This window comes from Bombus fervidus, chromosome 5 (assembly GCF_041682495.2).
Source record: "Bombus fervidus isolate BK054 chromosome 5, iyBomFerv1, whole genome shotgun sequence".
NCBI classification, from domain to species: domain Eukaryota; kingdom Metazoa; phylum Arthropoda; class Insecta; order Hymenoptera; family Apidae; genus Bombus; species Bombus fervidus.
Genome location: NC_091521.1, coordinates 17,837,031 through 17,856,717, shown reverse-complemented (window position 1 = coordinate 17,856,717; position 19,687 = coordinate 17,837,031). Strand labels below are relative to the sequence as shown.

Genomic DNA, 19,687 nt, shown 5'->3' with positions numbered 1-19,687 from the left:
CGAGACCTGACTGCAACGCGATTACCGTTTCTCTTTCAACGAAGGCATTGCGAAAGAAGTTCCTTATCGAAACATTGGAAAAATATATTTCCACCTAGACATTCTAAAATATGTCGTCGGAAATGTTTTTGATCGTTGTTTTTAGCTCTAGTCAGCAATCGAATAAGTTCTATCAAATGATCGATATAGATGAAAAAAGAAAATCGAATAGATGTTCCATGTGAAAAGCGTATGGATGACACACGATAAGCCCGTTTTTGTGATTTTGATACCGTGGCAAGTTGAAAAGAAGTATTTTAGTGCAAAGTTGAAATAAAAAAAAAAAAAAAGAATACTAGTTAAAAAATACCAGTTAAATTTTTGAGATATTCAGACGTGGGTGGCAAGAATAAATATTTAATTTCGTATAATTTATAGTAATATAGTAATAATAGAATAATTTTGTAACAATAGAACCAAAAAGTGCGATCTCCCGTTATTATTATAATAGGATAATTTATACCTATCTATCTAGAAACTTCTTCTATCCGCAATGCCCTGGCATCAGTGTTCGCTATAAACTACGTTGCAAGCTTTGGGATTAAAACTTCTACGAGGAAGATTATTAGGAATATTGAATGAAACATTGCGCAAAATTTCATGTTCAGTTAGAAATTTATTCGTTTAATTTACCTTTTCAATCTGTTTAATAAATACAATTTATATGGTAATAGTTTTAATAATTTTCGTTTTATAACATTAAGTTTGCTCAAAAGAGAAAACAGTCTTCCAATTACATAAAAATACGTATGTCCTTTATCATATCAATGTTTTATTGATTATAACTTTAATGAAATTTACTAAATATTAATCCTATTAATCGTGATAATAATGTTAATGTACATACATTTCGATTCTTCAAATTTGTTTTGAAACTCCAACTATTATATATTAAAAAACGAACATTGAATAAGAGTCTACACTATAAAACTCGTCGTATTGCAAGAAACATGGTCACACAATTCAATATACATGTTTCCTTAAAACTTTGAAAAAATTATACAGAAATCAATCAATCAAGAGAAAACAAATCTTCTCCATTATCATCCATCTTTCTTCAAACTCCATACGTGTTAATTAAAATTAAGGAAGGCGAACAAAAAAGGGACGCTAGCCAAAAATCCTATATACGTAATTCTTCGTCGCAAACTTCGTAGAACGTTAAAGAAACAAATCTTCTATTATCATCCGTCTGTTTCCAAAGTCCACGCCGTATAGTATCAATCAAAAAATTCAAGAAAAAGAAAGGAAGACATTATGTTAATATCTTACATAATCACAGTTTCCAAATTACCCCTCCGGAGAATCTTCAAACAAAGAGAAAACAAATGTTGCGTTATCACCCGTCCTTATTCAAATTTCACGAATCAATTCGAAGACGAAGAAAAAGAGAAAGACGTCGTAAAACCTGTAGAAGAAACGTTCCGAGTCTGGAAACTATGGATCGTCGTCTTCGAAAGCTAGTCTGATTGTCGAGAAATTTTACAGCGTCGAGAGTAGCGCCGGTATCGGATCCGGTCTGTATGTCTGAACTCGCGAAGAGCCGCGATCAGGACCACGCCCTCGGCAAAGAAGCGACGCCGACGCCGACGTCGTGGTCCCCACCTCATCGCCGCTTTACTCCCCGCACCCGGCGCGGCGTGTACTCGCCCCCGAGCGGCATTCCTCTCTCTCTGCTTTCCCTCCCACCCCAAACGCTCCGGCGCCTCCACCCCCTCACGGGCAGCCTGATGGCCCCAGGATCCTCGTCAGAGCGACTCCACTCATCGCCGACGGTGACTCGTCGCGTGTCGCCCAGTCTCTCACCGACCTCGCGCCCGTCAACGTCGTCGTCGTCGTCGTCGTCGTCTTCGTGCCGCCGCCGTCGCCGTCGTCGTCGTCGTCGTCGCTCGCCGTCGCCGTCGTCGTCGTCGCCGTCGTCGTGCTGGTGGTGTTGTGCTCTTTACTACGGTGTTAGACGTGCGCCCGTCAAATAGCTCGTGGTTTCCATTCACGCCGATCATCGTCTGCTAATCGTGTTTGCCTTTTTTCGTTCTCGCTGTCAACGCACACCCTTCGTGTATATATGTATACGTATATTGCCTCACTTACTCTGTCTCGATTTATTCTGAACATATAGAAGAGTATATATATACACACAGACATATACATATACATATATATATACATATATATTCGAAAGCTAATTTGACTGTCGAGAAATTTTGCAGAGTTGAGATATATATATATACATATAGATATATTATCTCTCTACAATATTATAAATAATATTTTATATATGTATAGATATACATATATGTGCAACTGATTGGCGTAGACAAGTTAACGGAGATTAAACAAGAATCGAACGAGATTTATCATGGATCGCTGAGAAAACCGGCACACAGGCGTGAAGTTGGCGGAAGCTGACCGGTGACACACAAAGTGGACTCGGTTTGTTATTCCGTCCCGTGGCTGGTCCGCTATCGTGCTCGTTTATCCGACAAAGATCTCTGTTTATCTCGATTCCGATCGATTCCCCGTCACAGGATATCGAGAGGTGTCAACTGTCCATTGTAGCCGTGTGTGTACACGCCTATAAACGCGCGCGTCCAGTTTTCGGAGAAACGTGCGGGAAAGCTGTTTCTGCCGGTCGAAGTGTTCGTTCTATTGGCGAGTCTGTTTCTTAAGGTATGTAACTGTGAAATTTCTAATTTTGTTGCTAGCCTGTTTTGTGTAAGGGTTTCAGGATGTTTGCGTCGTAATAGTTTGAGCGTTTATATCGTTTTAATCGCGAGGGAAAGTTTGACATGTCTGTATGTATATAAGGTTCGCGAGCAGTATGGCGCTGCGCATGGATCACCGGTATTTCGATCCGAGTAAATATATATGTATTCCCGCGAAAGTGTCGGATTTATGTGACACTTTATATACACGTGAATATACTTGCGTACTGTAAAAATGAATACAAATTGCTCTTTGTACTTTGAGAACTTCAAGTTTTATCGTTTTCATTGTTGTCCGTGCGGTTCGATTATTCGATACCTGATTCGATATGTCGATCGATATTTCTATATACTCTGACAGTATCTCTGCGCGCGCCATCGCGAAAGTAACAAGTCTGAAACTAACGTGTATCTGCGTAGCGTTTCGAGCTGTGTATTACATTAATTTTCCTTTCAAAATTGGTTTCGTTTATGATTACTGTATTCCTTATGTGACCATTAACTCATTGAGGGTCAACTTTGCATTAACGCGGTATTTTATTTGTAATTTTTCATAATCAAATTACACCAACGAATTCTGTTTTTATAATATCGTATCTATGAAAGTTTAATATCTTTTTCGTCGCTATTTTTTCAATTTTCTACGGTTTAAAGAAATTAAGGCATTTGTAACACTGTCTGATAAATTATAATCTTGGTCCTTAATAGAGTTAGGACTATTAATGGGCTAACCTATAATTTTCATCGCTATCGATATTTCGATATACATCGATTCTCAACCTGTTTTATCATAACTTATTCATCTTCGTTATTACCAACATTTGATAAATCGCTATTATCACTGTTATCAGCAACGCTGTGTAACATTGTCAAAGTAAACCATTCGCGCGTGCACTGACGCGAAAATAGCCCGGCGATGTTTGAAACTTTTGATTTATGTCGTTATTGGAATAAGGTGCGATCACGGCCGAGATTCTGGATACGCAAATACATAATCGATCGTAAATTCTTGGGTGATACGGTTAAAATGGTCAGAGAAGTTGCGAGTGTGTACAGATTATCCGTTTTGGATACTGAACGTGTTCGAACGTAGTACGACGCGGAGATCGCGGCGGACAGGTTCAAAAATAAAAATTGATCATTGTGATCGGTTGAACGTCGTTTATTTTTGCATCAATCTTATTTGCCAATACTTTTATTGCGATCTCGATTGTCCATTATGAAACCGGATATATACGAATATAACATGAAACACACGACTACTACCAGTCGATGTATGAGGACGCGGATGTTGTGTAAACTTAAATACATATACCGGGTGATCTTCTGGAAGGGGATAAATATCGAGATGTGAGTTTTTTTTTTAATAACTGTCCGATAATAATGAATAATTTTAATTTCTATTTTATATTACCATATTTCTATTCTGCTTGATATTTTTATATCTTATTCAGTTTGCGTAACTTTTGTATTTAGGTATCGCAATGTGGAAATATTTATTCTTCTCGTCTGCTTTTTAATTATAGCGTTAATTAAGTATACCATAAAATTAGTTACTTATTTAATATAGATATTATTTAATTAACACGTAATATAGATATTATGTAAGGTGAAGAAGATGGTAAGTTTTAAGAGACATATAACCGAGAGGTGCAAAAATTATTCGTTTCTAAATTACAAAAGGGTCCGATTTAACGGTTATATTGTCAGATTACTGTTACAGCAAATCTCTAAAACGTTTCTTTTAGTATGTCTCCTGAAACGTGTCTCCTTTACCGTGAATTAAACATTTTTCAAATTCATTCAAGATTTTCGACATAAATCATTCATTTTATAAATATGGAAAATGAAAGATTTCAAATATGAAAAATAATTTATATCGAGTTTTCTATTCAATGGAGAAGTAGTACAAGTGCATTTTTGTTAGAAACGAGATCTAGCGCAGGGAATAATATATAAAATCCGTATTAAGAAATAATTTACGTATTTACATATATACGCATAATATATCGATAACAATTATTAATATATATATATATATGTATATGTATTGTCTCTTTTATATATATGTACACGATATACGCTCGAAAAATAATATGCCCTGTCGATACTTTTCTACCGTTCTCGTTTTATCTGTACGCATAGTCGCAGACATCTATCGAACATCGATATTTTGTATCCGAGGATTGAAACAGCTGTCCAATTAGTGATGTAACATTTCATGCGAAAAATACATCATTACGATTGTACATATGTATATCTTCGATGACTACTCGCGTTCAACCCTCATCATTTTCCGTCCCAGATTATTCTTAGAGAAATTTCGACGCCGAAGCGAGTATAATCCTCGCTTCAATCGTCATTTGGTCCTCTTTCGCGTTAAATAGGACGCAAACGCGTCGATATAAGTACTCACTTATCCATGCTCTCTTGTTTCTTTAAACACGAACATGTGGTATTATACCTTTATTCTCGTAATTTCAAGTTTGCAATTTTATAACTGTGATTATGATAATAAAAGCAAATAGTCTGCACGGGGATTAAATCAGGAATCTTGTAGGGATCGACATATGGCAATTTATTTTTTTTTTCTATGTTTTACTTTCTATACATTTTTTTTCAAATGTTTTGTATCGTTGTTTTACACATCGAATGCCTGCCGCATGAATATATAATTGATAATATAGGTCAATCATCGCGCTCTTTATGAGATCAGATGTTGCAATTAGGTAAAGAAAGTGTTTCATTACGATTGGAAAATTATGTGAATTTGAAATATGAATTATTGAAATGTATTATTGCTCGTATCTAGTTTCTAGTTTTTAATAATTGTTTTAATCAAGTCTATGGTATAAAATTAATTAAACACAAGTATAAAATCAGGCGTATTTATAGACAATCATTTCGATATCGGAATAGCAATGAAACATTATCTTATAATATTTTCAATTATTTTAATATCTGTCGTCCTTTTAGCGCAATTCGTTCGAATAGAATCCCAACTTTAGAATAATAATTTAATCGCTATTTAAACGAGCGAGTTGGAGGATCTTCGTTAATTATTTCACGAGCAGAGAAAGATTGACGCGAGCATACGGTTGGCTGTGCGCTTTCATTCACGAATTCTCACCCATATCCATTATTCGTGACTTCCGGCCAAGATCTCTCAGGAATAAAACGACGAAATTCGAATAATGGACGATTTGCGCTACTGGCAATTATACCTGTGGGTTTCACGGTTAACCTATATGGCTATTAAGTCGCGAAACATACGCGTCTGAGCAGCAGTTTCAACCTAACACGCGAAAATATTCATTTTAAAGACATTGCTCCAACGAGCGATTCCTCTATAATTCGTTGCAAGAGGCCTCGTTATCAACTGTGTGGTTCAGGTATCAAAAAGTATCGAAAGAACACCAAAAAATGTATTTACGTTGAGAATTGTGGATCTTAATCGCCGAAATAAAAGTAAAGGAACGCTAAGGTTACACTTAGAATTCATATTAAAATAGTTTTAGATTTATTTAATAAGCGATTTCCAGGATGTTCGTGGATATAAGTTTGCACGCGTCTCGGCACTCTCTTTGTCTCACCATCTTCTATATCACAACGGAACTGTTGCATTCGTCTGTTTTTCGAGACGCTGTGCACACACGTACTTCCGACATACTTATATTTACATACGCGTGTCACTACTACGCGGCTAATCTAGTCCAGCGCACAAAATTATACGTATGTCAATAATTTTGTATAATAATTTGGTCGGTATAAAATTTATTATCATTAGGTGGTAACGACGAAATTCACAATCACTTAGTTGCCAATCCAATATCTAGTTTAATACGAAAGATCAATATCTTTCTCATTTTCATTTTGCCTTGTATTATTCGTATTCTTACATATTCTGTGCTTCAAGCGATAAATATCATTGACAGAGTCTCGATTCGATTAGCCTAATCTAGCCCTTAACGCTCCGATCTTTAATTGTGAATTCTCATCATATTTCGACCTGCAAGCTTTTAAGTGTCAGATTTTAAACGCTACAATGACGTGTAAATAATAATATTAAAGTCGAAACAATCTTTATTCATCTCGGAGGTAATATAACTTTGATTACAATATTTATATTAATTATAATCGAGTAACGCGTGGAATATTTTAAAACGTTCATTGGGATGCAAACCGGGTTTGCGTTCACAGGTCTCACAGTAGAGAACTGTTTGTTTTTTCACCGCGCTACTTCCTTTTGGCGGTGTTTGAGAGGCACGCTCGGAGCGTTAAGGGCTAGACAATTTTACAACTAATAAATTCGCAGTAACGATCGAGGGTTAAAAGAAGAGAAAATGTGAAAAATCCTCTTACACGCTTGCTCGTAACGCAAGAGCCTTTGAAATTTCTGGGAACGCCACAACCAATTGGTAGGATTCGTTTACAAATCGCTTGTAAATCACTGGTGGTGGAAAGTAACGTAAAAGTGGTAATTTAACGTGGCTTCGGATTTCATAAGAGCGAATCGATTTTGTTTCGAAAGTACTTGGAACAGCCCGACTATCGTTTCGCCCCGGTGGAAGTCGTTGATAATTTATAGATATGTTTACCGGCCGGAAATTTACTGTCATAAATTTACCAGTTTATTTACTCGTATCTGCCTTCGGTATTCAACTGGCAAAGGCTGGATGCGAGACGAATACGCGAATAGAAATATTAGAGGGAAACACGTGCACGCAGATGGGGTATACAGCTCGTGTTGCTCGTGCCGTTCGATTTTCAACAACTTTTATTTCGCGAAACGTAAAACGATCGTCGATAAATTCTTCCATCAATTAGATAATGAAATAAAACGATATTGTTATCGATCGCGTATACAGCGTATATAACGAAGAATCTTACAAGTGGAAACGTATTCCGTTTTTCTATTGCTGAGCAATTTTGCGAACGAAGCTGTCGATACTTCTTGAAATATAATTGAGTTATAGATAAGTTCCATTTTATTCGTCCTTTTGTTTCCAAGGAACAAAATATCAAAATAATATTTGTGAATATTGAATAATTCTATTTTAAAGTTAATTTTCGTCTTTCATGATCAAGGGACGAGGGAAGGCGTGGCTCGCGCAAATAACTCGCAAGCTGTAGATAAATAAACAAGTAGAAGTAGGAGAAATATTCGCGGGCACATCGTGCGCGATCATCGTCGAAAGATCTTGTTACCAGGAGCGAAATCGTAGCGTCCGCGTGGAACACCCGACAATGACACTGATCTCTTGACACTATTTCTCGAGGAGGCCGTTAAGTCAGTCAGAGCGGATAATACGAGCACGGTACAACATAAAAGCAAAACGCTTGTTGCGGAACGTTGCTCGAGATAATCGTTCGATTTATGAAAAAGAAGAAAAAAAAAAAAAAAAGAAGAAAAAGAAACATAAAACTAAAGAAACAAAAACGAGAAGACGGAAGAGTAAATGCGGGCGTAAGAAAAAAAAGGGAAGAGAAAAATAGGGTGAGAGACGAGAGGGAAGGAGGAGAATGGGACAGAATGAAAGAATGTCAAAGTGCCGCCGAGATTTTCACGGGAAGGTCGTAAATACGAGTCAACGACCGACGATAAATTCGTTCTGTGGCGTTCTTAATTTTTGCCAGTCGGATTAATTCCTTTGAACAGACACAGGATCCGAGCGATCGTGTCACGTAATTACAAAAAATTACGTAATTACTTGGTCCCATAGGCAAGAAGATGCGTCGAGCTTTTTCTCGTATATCACAAATTTTCAATAATTAAGTTACCTTCTTTCAACCATTTTCGGCTTGTCTCTGTAACATTAGGTTGTCCGAAAAGTTTCTTTCGTTTTATGAGGAAATGATAGACGCACAACGTTTTTTTATTTTGTATTATTATTTCGTCGAATTACGTTGGATTCATTTTGTTATGTTGAGATAAACACCGCGACATTTCGCGGACTTGGTTTCACGTTTGTACGAAGGTGCACCGTTGTAAAAAGCACGTTTGCGAAAGAAAGACACTTTTCGGACAACCTAATACAACGACACACGCGTACGATGTGACGCAAGGTTGTGAACAAAATGAATCGTTGATGTAAGTAAACGATACGTAAGTATCACCGATCCATCGTTATTTACAAATTCTTTCCAAGAACTGTTTGTTCGAACGATTCCGCTGTTCTTGACCAAAGCTTATCTTTCACGTTTTATTTCAAGAATTGCAAAAGGGACGACACATGCAGATTGTACGCGCAAGAAGCAGTGGAAAATCTCGAATAAATCCTTTTCTCTGTCACTCGTTGCAGCGTTAACAAAATTTTGAAATCTCTTTTACGCGATACGTCGATACAAAGTTGCTACAAGTAATTTTTTTTTCAATTTATATAACACTCTTACGAAGAGAATTAATTAATTTCCTAAATAAAATATAAATTGCGTTTCTCGATGGATCGTCGCTTTAACGGAAAGCAAAGGACTGCAATCGTGGAAAAACGATGATTTGCATGTCCCGAGGAATTCGAGAGACTCAGCGTGGAAAATTATTGCGAAACTGGCGAAGATTCGAGGAGATGCGCGTGATTCTTCGAGATGAAGAAGGGTAGACGGTATTACTGTAAATTGACATTTTCCAAATAGATACAGCGGAAGATCGCAACGATGCCGTGACGTTGAAGTTTCTGCTACTCACGAAGGTTGCCTTCCTATTTATGTTAGGGCCGAGATAGGAATTGGATTTTCGATAAGAACTGCGGTTCTTTCCTGTTTTCCAGATTCAGAAGTTCTCTCTCTCTCTCTCTCTGCTTCTTTCTATGGAAACTTTTAAAGGACTCCATTAAGTTTCCCGATCGTACGTAGTTTCTTTCGAGCTGAAAGATTTTAATCAGTGCTTGGTTACGATGTAACCGTGGATTTATTCTCTTTCATTTTACTTGCGTAGGCTCGAAGGAGAAGTTATTCTCTTTTTCTGTCTGTTCTTTCCTATTATATTTTGTAATTTGTTTTTTTTTTTTTTTTTTAATTTGAACATTGGCAAGAAAGAAATAGTCACGAGTGTGTTTGTTCCATCGTTAAAAATTTTTCAATGATCTTCCATTGTTTCAGATCGTGTCTATTGTGCGATAGAAGCCCGTAAACTGCAATTTATCGATTGTATTAACAAAATAACTGAACGATCTGTTCGCTAATAATAGAGGTAGACGCTTTTTATTTTATCTCGATATCACGTAGAGTTCAACTCGCCGCTTGATTCTATAGAAAGTAGTATGATACAAAACAATCATTCTGTTTGTTCATTTTTCCTTCTGATATTTAATACAAATATAATTTTCGTATACATATAACGAACTAACTGAAATCCATCGCCTTGTTTGTTCGTTCACCGATTTGCGAACCGAACCATTTACCAATTAAGTTTCTCGATAATTCCACCTTATGACATTTCTTGCTTTCTCCATATCCTTCGCTCGTAATCCACGTTTCGCTAGAAACTTTTTACGAAAGATTTTTCCACGTCTCAACACGAGAAACGATATTTCAAGTCCCGTGCGCCATCGAGCTCGCTTTTTCTCGCTGCTATCTATCCCTAGCGAGCAAGAAAAGCGACCTGTCGCAACTGCGTGACTTACCCTGACCACGACCACACCATCTATCCATCTTTCCACCTCGAAGAAGAAGAACCTCTAAGAAAAGCGTGGGATAATCGAACGTGGGTCGCGGATACGATCTCGCCGACATCATTAACCGTCTGCTTTCGTTCGAACGTGTATCCTCGTGCAGTTGGTTGGTCGTGTAAATCCTCCTTATTCGACGACGATGTGCATTAAGGAGCGGGCTCGCCGGTAAAGCACCGTAATTCTGCGGCTTAAACGTTTACGCGGTTATTATTCCGCGATAAATTTTCGACTAGGCACGGGAATTTCGCGGTGACTCGAGACGATTCGTTTTATTAACCCGTCGACGGTGAACTACGTATTTCGTACAGGCCAACAGTTTATTCGCCACAATGGGAATCATTTACAAAGAGGTGGTTTCGCGATTTGATTTACTATATCTTTATTGGACGTAAGAGAATAATTAAGCATACATCTTGAGTAGTTTCATCGATCATAGGATTTAAATTATTACAAATATTCAAATTACTTGCCTCGTGAATAAAATCGTACATTTCCTTTGCAGTCTTCAAACAATATTTCTCTGTTAACCACCCTTTACTTTCGCAATTTTTTGCAATCGATCGATGAAACGGCATTTCATATACGCGAACCGACCTAACGTACACAAGCTTCCGACCATTCACGATCATTTTATCTCGCATCTTCTCCCTAGACGGCGTTAAAAAAGACACACCAACACTTTCACGCACAGCGTTGAAATTTCGTTATCACCGTGAGAAGAACGTCTCTTCAATGAGCATGCAACTCAAATATATTCGCAGCTTTCTTGTTCACGCGAAAGTTGACAAGACTGTCAAAGTCTCGCGACTCGGACGAGTAAAATAAAAAAGAAAAAAAAAAAGAAAAAAAAAAAGGCGAGAGAAACAAGACGCTAGCGAGAGTCTCATCGTAGAAGTTCGCCTTTACGTAACCAAACTATGCGCCCCGAGTTCGAATAACTCGATTAATCCGAACGAGGCTTTACTCGCACGATTCGCGATAAAACACGCGTTTACGCGAGAAAAGATGGAAGTCGATCGCGATAGAGAATTTCGATGGAGCGAAGTGGAATTTAGAGGTCGACGCTGGTCAATAACCGACCTTCGTTGGCGTCGATGCCTGTAAACGCAACTTACAAAACATTTAAAAATAACCCGCGCGCACAGCGCGCGCAGCTCTCGAACAGGAAACCTTGAGATCCTTAACTCGCCTCGAACGTCGGTTTTTCGACCAGACGGACGCGTATTGTTCGCTCTTGCGACATTTCGTTTCGAGAATTTTTATATTTAGAAACATTCTGCTCTGCGAGCGAATTTTCGATCTTCGATTTTTCTCCAAGTTATCGTTTGCTGGAGTTTCAAATTTTCACAACTCTAGCCGCTGATGGCCTTCGATATTTTCTTCCTTGTAGCGGTCCGTCATTTTTCCATTTTTCGAGCTATCGACTTTCCCCTATGTGCTGTGATAGACATAAACTTGTTCTTTCAAAATATCTCTACTTTGATATATTCGTCTTAAATATTGATTTTCGTGGTATTTAAAAGATCTATAGTCCTTTCGGCAAGTATTTAAGCCACGCGTAATCCGTAAAGAATATTCTCTGGAAAAAGTACTCTTACAAGCGGCAATTTTGATATTGAATAATATATATGTCGGAGATGAAAGGACATCGGGATTTTTCTCTTGGAATGTTTGGGAAGGTCCCTGATACTTTAGTCCAGACTTTTTATCATAGCCGTACTTAAATAATAAAACTGAGAAACAGTTGTTTATGATTTAATTCAATTATGTTTGCCCGAGATTTGACATCTGGATGGTGGACTTGGGCTCGAAGTGACATAACAGGTCGCTGAACGTAGCCGCGGTCACCGGAGGGACGTGTACCTAACAGAGATGTGGAGTAATTAAATAGCTCTCCTTAAAAACAAAGATTGACTCGAGGGATACAGAGAGGTACGGAGAGGAGTATATAAGGACAGTTCCATTTGGACTGAGGTTCGATCTAATAAGTTCGACTACTACCGTGCACCAGTACGTTGAGGGACACCAGAATCTTGTATCAGATCGCCTTCGTCATTCCGTGGACCGTGGATTCGTTATCGAACCTTCGACTTCTCGATTATCCAATCGTCGTCATTACTTGTTACACCCTGTAATACTCACATTCGTATCAATCGATCTCATCTGTATTATACAACAACGATATCCAATTCGCACGAAGATTCGTTACACGCCCCGAATTCCAACGTTAACCTGACATATATATGTCGGATCGTCTCTGGAAAACGGGGCGTGTGATGAGTCTTGCTGCGAGTTGTGCATAGTTGTCTTATACCGGATGACGTTTGTTTATGGGAATGTATTACAAAAGTTAACAAGCGATATCGACGATCGAGTGATCGAGATGTCTTTGACGATGAATTTAGGTTCGATAACGAATACACGGTCAACGGGATGACGTTCGCGATTAGAAACTCGATGTACGCGTTCATTGGGCTAGTCGAACTTACCGGATTGCCCCTCGGTCCAAGTGGAACTGCCCTTATATGCTCCTCTCCGTATTCCTCGGGTCAATCCCTGTTTTTAAGGAGAGTTATTTAATTACTTTATACCTCTGTTAGGCACACGTCCCTCCCGTGACCGCGGCTACGTCTAGTGACCCATTATGTCACCTTTAGCCCAAGTCCACTGTCACAAATCTCGGATAATCATAATTGACATAACTCGTAAACAGCTATTTCTCAGTTTTATTGTTTAAGTACGACTATAATAAAAAATCTGCACTAAAGTATCGGGGACGTTCCCAAATATTCCGAAAGAAAGGCTCCGGCGTCCCTTCATCTCCGACATATATGTCGGATTAACATTATGATTAGGGGCGTGTAACGAATCTTCATTTGTATTAGACATTGTTATTACGCAATAGAGAAGATATCTACTAGCACAAATATGATTACTACAGAATTTGACAAGTAACCGTGGTAATTAGATACTCGAGATACTAATGACAATGATCTTAGGTTCAATAACGAATATACTTTCTTCCAAAGCCTGAGTCGAACTCTTTGCTAAAACGTGAAATATCCACTGATCGTAAAGACGTTGTTTACTCGCTGACAAGATCACACGAGAGAGTTCCTCTCCGTCACAGTGATGCTGCGGAGGAAAACTATGACGGGGTGTGTCTCAGGGCACGAGATCGTCGGATTCGTCGAGGACAAACCTCGTTTAGAAAGCGAGGAAAATGGACGTTGCTGTTAATTGATTAATTTCTATGTTGGTGGTTAGAGAAAGATGCTAGCTGCCCTTGAGAGAAAGTTGCTAGCGGGAAGCGTCGTTCGTGAGAAAAGCAGATTTCCCGTATCTTCCCGTAGTAGGTGATAGATTTAGAGACTGTTAGGATAAAGACTGTTTGTCCGCTTGAAAAATCTTAGTTAACTAAGTCCTAAGATTTGGTCCTTAGCCTAGCTGAACATGTACCGTGGAGATGCATCGACATTTGGTGTTCATCTTGAAGAATAGGGTCTGTGTGTGACGCGCCACGGGGCAGAAACCATTGGAACGTTTACTGTCTTGTGCCGCTACAACTATTCCTTTTAAGGAGAGCTATACAATTACTCTATACCTCTGTTAGGTAAAAACGTTCATCCCGTGACCGTGGCTACGTTCGGCGACTAGTTGTCGCCTCGAGCCCAAGCTCGTTATCTCAAGTCTCGGACAATTACATTTGGGTTAATTTACAAAGACCACAGTATTGGGAATTTTCCAAAGAATTCCAAAAGGCAGGCCCGGTGTTCTTTCATCTCCGACATATATATTTTCTATATAAACATATGTATGATAAATAAAAACAGAAATTGTCGAGTTCGTTATTCGAATCTGAATAGCTGGCAATTTTGGGAATTTCGAGCCGTGGTTAATTCTGAAAATATTATCGTAACAATTTCCTTATGTTTTCCTTATTGACTTTGACTTTGAACGGATACGATTAAAACAATTCTAAAACAGTGAAACAAAGTAAACGGAGTTACTTTAAATAATCGATACAACAGGGAGAAAATGAGAGGCAACAGTTTCAGAGTAACTGGAAACTCTTTAAGAGATGCACGATTAAGAACCATAGGAATTAAAGTCGATGCTCGAATCGTTGAAACATTATGCAAAGTATATTGGAACGATTTTTACGATGGAAAGCACTCGAGTTCTGCGTGTACCGCGCTTCCGATCGATCGCGGCGAACGAAGACAGAGATAAGGGATGATAGAAGCAACGTAAGTTCGTGAAAAGGAATTTTACCGTGAAACGCTTAAAATAAATTCCCGTCGGATGACGATGGTCCCTCAGTTTTTAAATGCCACGGAGAAATCGAGCTGTAAAGGTGATTTCGTGTCAAAATTTCAAATCTTTTGGTTATATTCGCTTATTTGCTTGTGATCAGAAATATAAAACTTTTGTGATTTTGTTTGTCGTTTGGAAATTTTAAAAGTTATGCGATCGTAAATCGCATTTCTAAATATATTTTCTTGAATACAGAATTTAATATACGATATACGATTGAAATTAAAAATTATTAATAAAACGTTTATTTCATTGAAGAAGTCAATTACTAACATAGTAGAAAAATAGGCGTTCTAATATTTGTAAATAATTTTCACAAATACAGAATTTAATATACGATATAAGGTTTGGAATTAAAAATTATTAATAAAACGTTTATTTCTAATTTCAATCGTATATCGTATATTAAATTCTGTATTATTATTAGAAATAAACGTTTTATTAATAATTTCTAATTTCAGTCATATATAGTATATTAAATTCTGTATTCATGAAAATTATTTACAAATAGTAGAATGCTTATTTTTCTACTATGTTAATAATTGACTCCTTTAATGAAATAAACGTTTTATTAATAATTTTTAATTTCAATCGTATATCGTGTATTAAATTCTGTATTCATGAAAATTATTTACAAATGTTAGAACGCTTATTTCTGTACAATATTAGTAATTTACTCCTTTAATTTTAGATACGGTTGTATTATCACACGATCCTTGTATCTTCTTTTTTAAAGTACAAAGTATGGTACAGATCGATCGTCGAGATATTTAAACCGTTGCTGATAGTTTGTTAAAAAATATTTTACATGAAAATATATTTACTCGTCGATAAAGAAACTATTTAGGTTACGAAAACCTTTGGGTGACGTTTCTCGTTTCGAAGGTTTCTTACGTTGTTTAAGACATTCTATATAAATATAAATTTATCACAACCAACGATTAGCCCATTAAAATTTTCATTCTAAAATTTCCGTCGCGGAAGTCAATTTATTTCTATTCGAGGAAACTTTGTTTCGATATAATTTCAAACTTTCCGAAGTTTGCCTGATTAACATGGTAATGAAATCGGCGCTGTGATCCGGAAGAGAGGAATGTCGAAGTGATATTTCAAAGTTAATTTTCCGCACGTAGACATTAGAGACAAATAGGATATTCAGAAGCGAGGATTCATCCTCTCGATGGAGGCTCGTAACGCGAGTTATCTGCAAGTGAAATAAATGCCGCGTGTCAGATACATTTGGTCTGATCATATACGACTTCTTGTCCGTTGCTACTTAACCGTCGCAGACAAGAACTTCGTTACCAGACTTCCGACTCTATCCACCGTGTATCTTAGAGAAAACGTTGTTACAATCTAACGTGAGACGAGTAAATGGATTTGGCACTGATATAAATAATTAATATTGAGGTTTTTAAGATTATTTTTTTTTATTATTTAATTTCTACTTTACAATTTGTCCAGCTGGACATTTGGTAAATTTTTCTAACTTAATTGCTAAATAACATAGGTGGGTGGCTACTCCCAGCGGGATACCATCTTCGAGTTTGATTATTTTATTTCTTTAGGCAGGTCAGTGGGGTGTCTTCTCGAATAAAAGTCTCTTTTTTTTTAATTTGTACTTTACAATTTGTCCAGCTGGACATTTGGTAAATTTTTCTAACTTAATTGCTAAATAACATAGGTGGGTGGCTACTCCCAGCGGGATACCATCTTCGAGATTGATTATTTTATTTCTTTAGGCAGGTCAGTGGGGTGTCTTCTCGAATAAAAGTTTCTTTTTTTTTAATTTGTACTTTACAATTTGTCCAGCTGGACATTTAGTAAATTTTTCTAACTTAATTGCTAAATAACATAGGTGGGTGGCTACTCCCAGCGGGATACCATCTTCGAGTTTGATTATTTTATTTCTTTAGGCAGGTCAGTGGGGTGTCTTCTCGAATAAAAGTCTCTTTTTTTTTAATTTGTACTTTACAATTTGTCCAGCTGGACATTTAGTAAATTTTTCTAACTTAATTGCTAAATAACATAGGAGGGTGGCTACCCCCAGCGGGATACTATCTTCGAGTTTGATTATTTTATTTCTTCAGGCAGGTCAGTGGGGTGTTTTCTCGAATAAAAGCCTTTTTTTAAAATTTGTACTTTACAATTTGTCCAGCTGGACATTTAGTAAATTTTTCTAACTTAATTGCTAAATAACATAGGTGGGTGGCTACTCCCAGCGGGATACCATCTTCGAGTTTGATTGTTTTATTTCTTTAGGCAAGTCAGTGGGGTGTTTTCTCGAATAAAAGTCTCTTTTTTTTTAATTTGTACTTTACAATTTGTCCAGCTGGACATTTAGTAAATTTTTCTAACTTAATTGCTAAATAACATAGGTGGGTGGCTACTCCCAGCGGGATACCATCTTCGAGTTTGATTATTTTATTTCTTTAGGCAGGTCAGTGGGGTGTCTTCTCGAATAAAAGTCTCTTTTTTTTTAATTTGTACTTTACAATTTGTCCAGTTGGACATTTGGTAAATTTTTCTAACTTAATTGCTAAATAACATAGGTGGCTACCCCCAGCGGGATACCATCTTCGAGTTTGATAATTTTATTTCTTTAGTAAGGTCAGAGAGGTGTTTTCTTTTTAGTCTTCTTTCTGTGAGAGTTTCGCTCGCTTCAACGGCCAGCTGGATTGGATGTGTTGCCGTTCTTTTCTTGTATTTTTCTGCGTACCTGCCGATTTCTTCTTTAATCGTTGGTATTTTTAAGTCTTTGCGTATATCCTCGTTTCTAGCATACCGTTGTTTCCAGTATCTTCGATTGTAGCGACTCTAGTTTATTTATGTGGCTTATTGCTGCTGTCCCCCATAGCGGTATTCCGTACGTTCAAATTGGTTTTATTATCGTTTTATAGATTTTTAGTTTATTTTCTATACTGAGTTTACAGTTTCGACTAGTTAGCCAGTACATTTGTCTTCTTTTTATCCGTATTTTGTCTATAATTGATTTAGTATGCTGTTTCCATGTGAGTAGTGTGTCTAAGTGGAGTCCTAGGTATTTAACTTGCCTTGTTTGTTTATGTGCGTGCCATTTAATTGAATATCTGGTGGTTGTTTTCTTAGTGTAAAAGTAATATGGTTGCATTTACTGGGATTTGCTTTTATTTGTTTATTTTCAATAGAGTAACGGTTAAGAATGCTAGAACAGAATGTCGAGTCCAACGATTCCAATCGAAAACCTTAAGATCCCTAATAGATGCACCTTCGTACGTCACCAACGAAACGATACATCACGACCTCGAGATACCCACAGTCAAAGAAGAATTATCCAAATTCAGCAATAGACACAGCACAAGAGTTAACAACCACCAAAACCCTCTAATTACTCAACTACTCGACACGTCGGAACAGATTCGCAGACTAAAAACACATTACACCTTAGACCTGAGCACTAGGTTCAAATAGAATCAAACATATTATAAACACTTATTAACCATATCATAGTACCACGCCAGATAAATTTACTTAAAATTCTTTAACGAGAATTGATTGTAAAATAAACGCAAATTAAAAAAAAAAAAAAAAAAAAGAATGTCGAGAGCTGATTTTGCGAAGGTTTATATACTATGGGCTTGGGTGTCGCCAGGTCCCCGATCAGAGGTAGCCACGCTGTTACCATCTTCTGACCTTGGGACACCGTCTACGTTGTACTTTCGATGACCCGCAGGATGTTCCTTAGGTCCACCTGGTTTTTCTATTATTAATTTATGTCTCTGTGACATTAACAACGTTCGAAACCGGATTCGCTTTACGCTCCGAAACAAACTAACGATACTTACGATGCTTCCGATCATATTCGTGATTTTGCAACTACGTGCGATCCCGTATCGAGCACAATTCCTGCGTCTCCTTATCTGCGTTTATAACGGTTACTGCAGCAGTTGGCACGAGCCAGAAATAGCGCTGGTAAATCAAATAATGCTGCCATTCGACGTCCTTCGCATCGATCAAGTATCCCTGTCGAAATCGAAGGAGACACCCGGATGGAGACGCGTCTTAGTCCACAGAAACACTTAAGAGCTCGCAATACGAAGGGTGGACTTACAATTTGCTCCGGTATCGGTAATTAGGCCAGTGCTGGGTTTCGGTGTAAGCGTTCAGCGGTGAGCTCGTTCCATTTTCTCGAAGATCGAACGACAAATTTTGAACGTAGAACGGTAACGCCCGATTTACGTAACGTGTGACAAAATCGTTGCAGATCAACCGATGATAACGCGAGAGATTTGAGATACCAAACGACTCTGTGAGATTTTATTTCACACGTATATTCAGAATACAAGACGATAACCGTCTATTCGCAGCCGTCAGTAAGTGGCCAGAGGATGGAACGAAGGACTGTCGGTATTCGTCTCACAAACAAAATGGTTGCAGACTGTTAAGGTTATTCGATGTATGCGGAATTAAGGAAACGCGTGGGTAAATTGTAAGGTATTGTAAGTATATATATATTGTGAATATAAAGTACAAAGTGTGGAATACAATGTAAGCTGGTCCAGATCCGCACGCTAGTGTCACGTAAAATAATAAAAAAGAAAAAAGGAAGGAAAAATCGAAGACGTAAAATAAAAGATAAAAAACGAAAATAAAGAAATACAAAGACAGAATTTATTTCTTCACACTTGGTTTACACTTGCCTTCCGAACTCTAGGAGCGACTTTTTAAGACTGACGCTCTTACAATTCCACCTTTAAAAACTGATTTGTTTCTTTCTTTGTCATCCCTCGATATCCCCACTATCCACGCGTTTGTTAGCCGTTCTCGAATATTCGGCGAAAGGATCGTTGGGATATCGAGGGTTCATTGAGCACTTCGCCTCGCCGACATACACTGTCGCCGAATGCGGCCGCATCTTTATCTCTATCATCAGCCCATCGGTTCCGAAGCGCGGCCCGGTCTCTGTTGTAGATCGAG

At 37.7% G+C, this 19,687-nt stretch overlaps 1 protein-coding gene and 1 long non-coding RNA gene across 2 annotated transcripts in view; one reads left to right on the top strand and one right to left on the bottom strand.

Annotated features, from left to right (window-relative positions):
• Positions 1-635: 635 nt before the first annotated feature.
• On the bottom strand, positions 636-1,719 carry LOC139987780 (uncharacterized). Its single transcript, XR_011799930.1, has 2 exons — positions 1,448-1,719; positions 636-1,346 (listed from the first exon to the last, which is right to left on the bottom strand). It is a non-coding gene; the product is annotated as an uncharacterized lncRNA (long non-coding RNA).
• A 618-nt stretch (positions 1,720-2,337) lies between these two features.
• Positions 2,338-19,687, top strand: part of Ptp36e (protein tyrosine phosphatase 36E) — a 119,716-nt gene continuing 102,366 nt past the window's right edge. The window contains exon 1 of the mRNA XM_072004413.1: positions 2,338-2,709. The gene's annotated coding sequence lies outside the window, so the exon portion shown is untranslated. The remainder of the gene's footprint in view (positions 2,710-19,687) is intronic.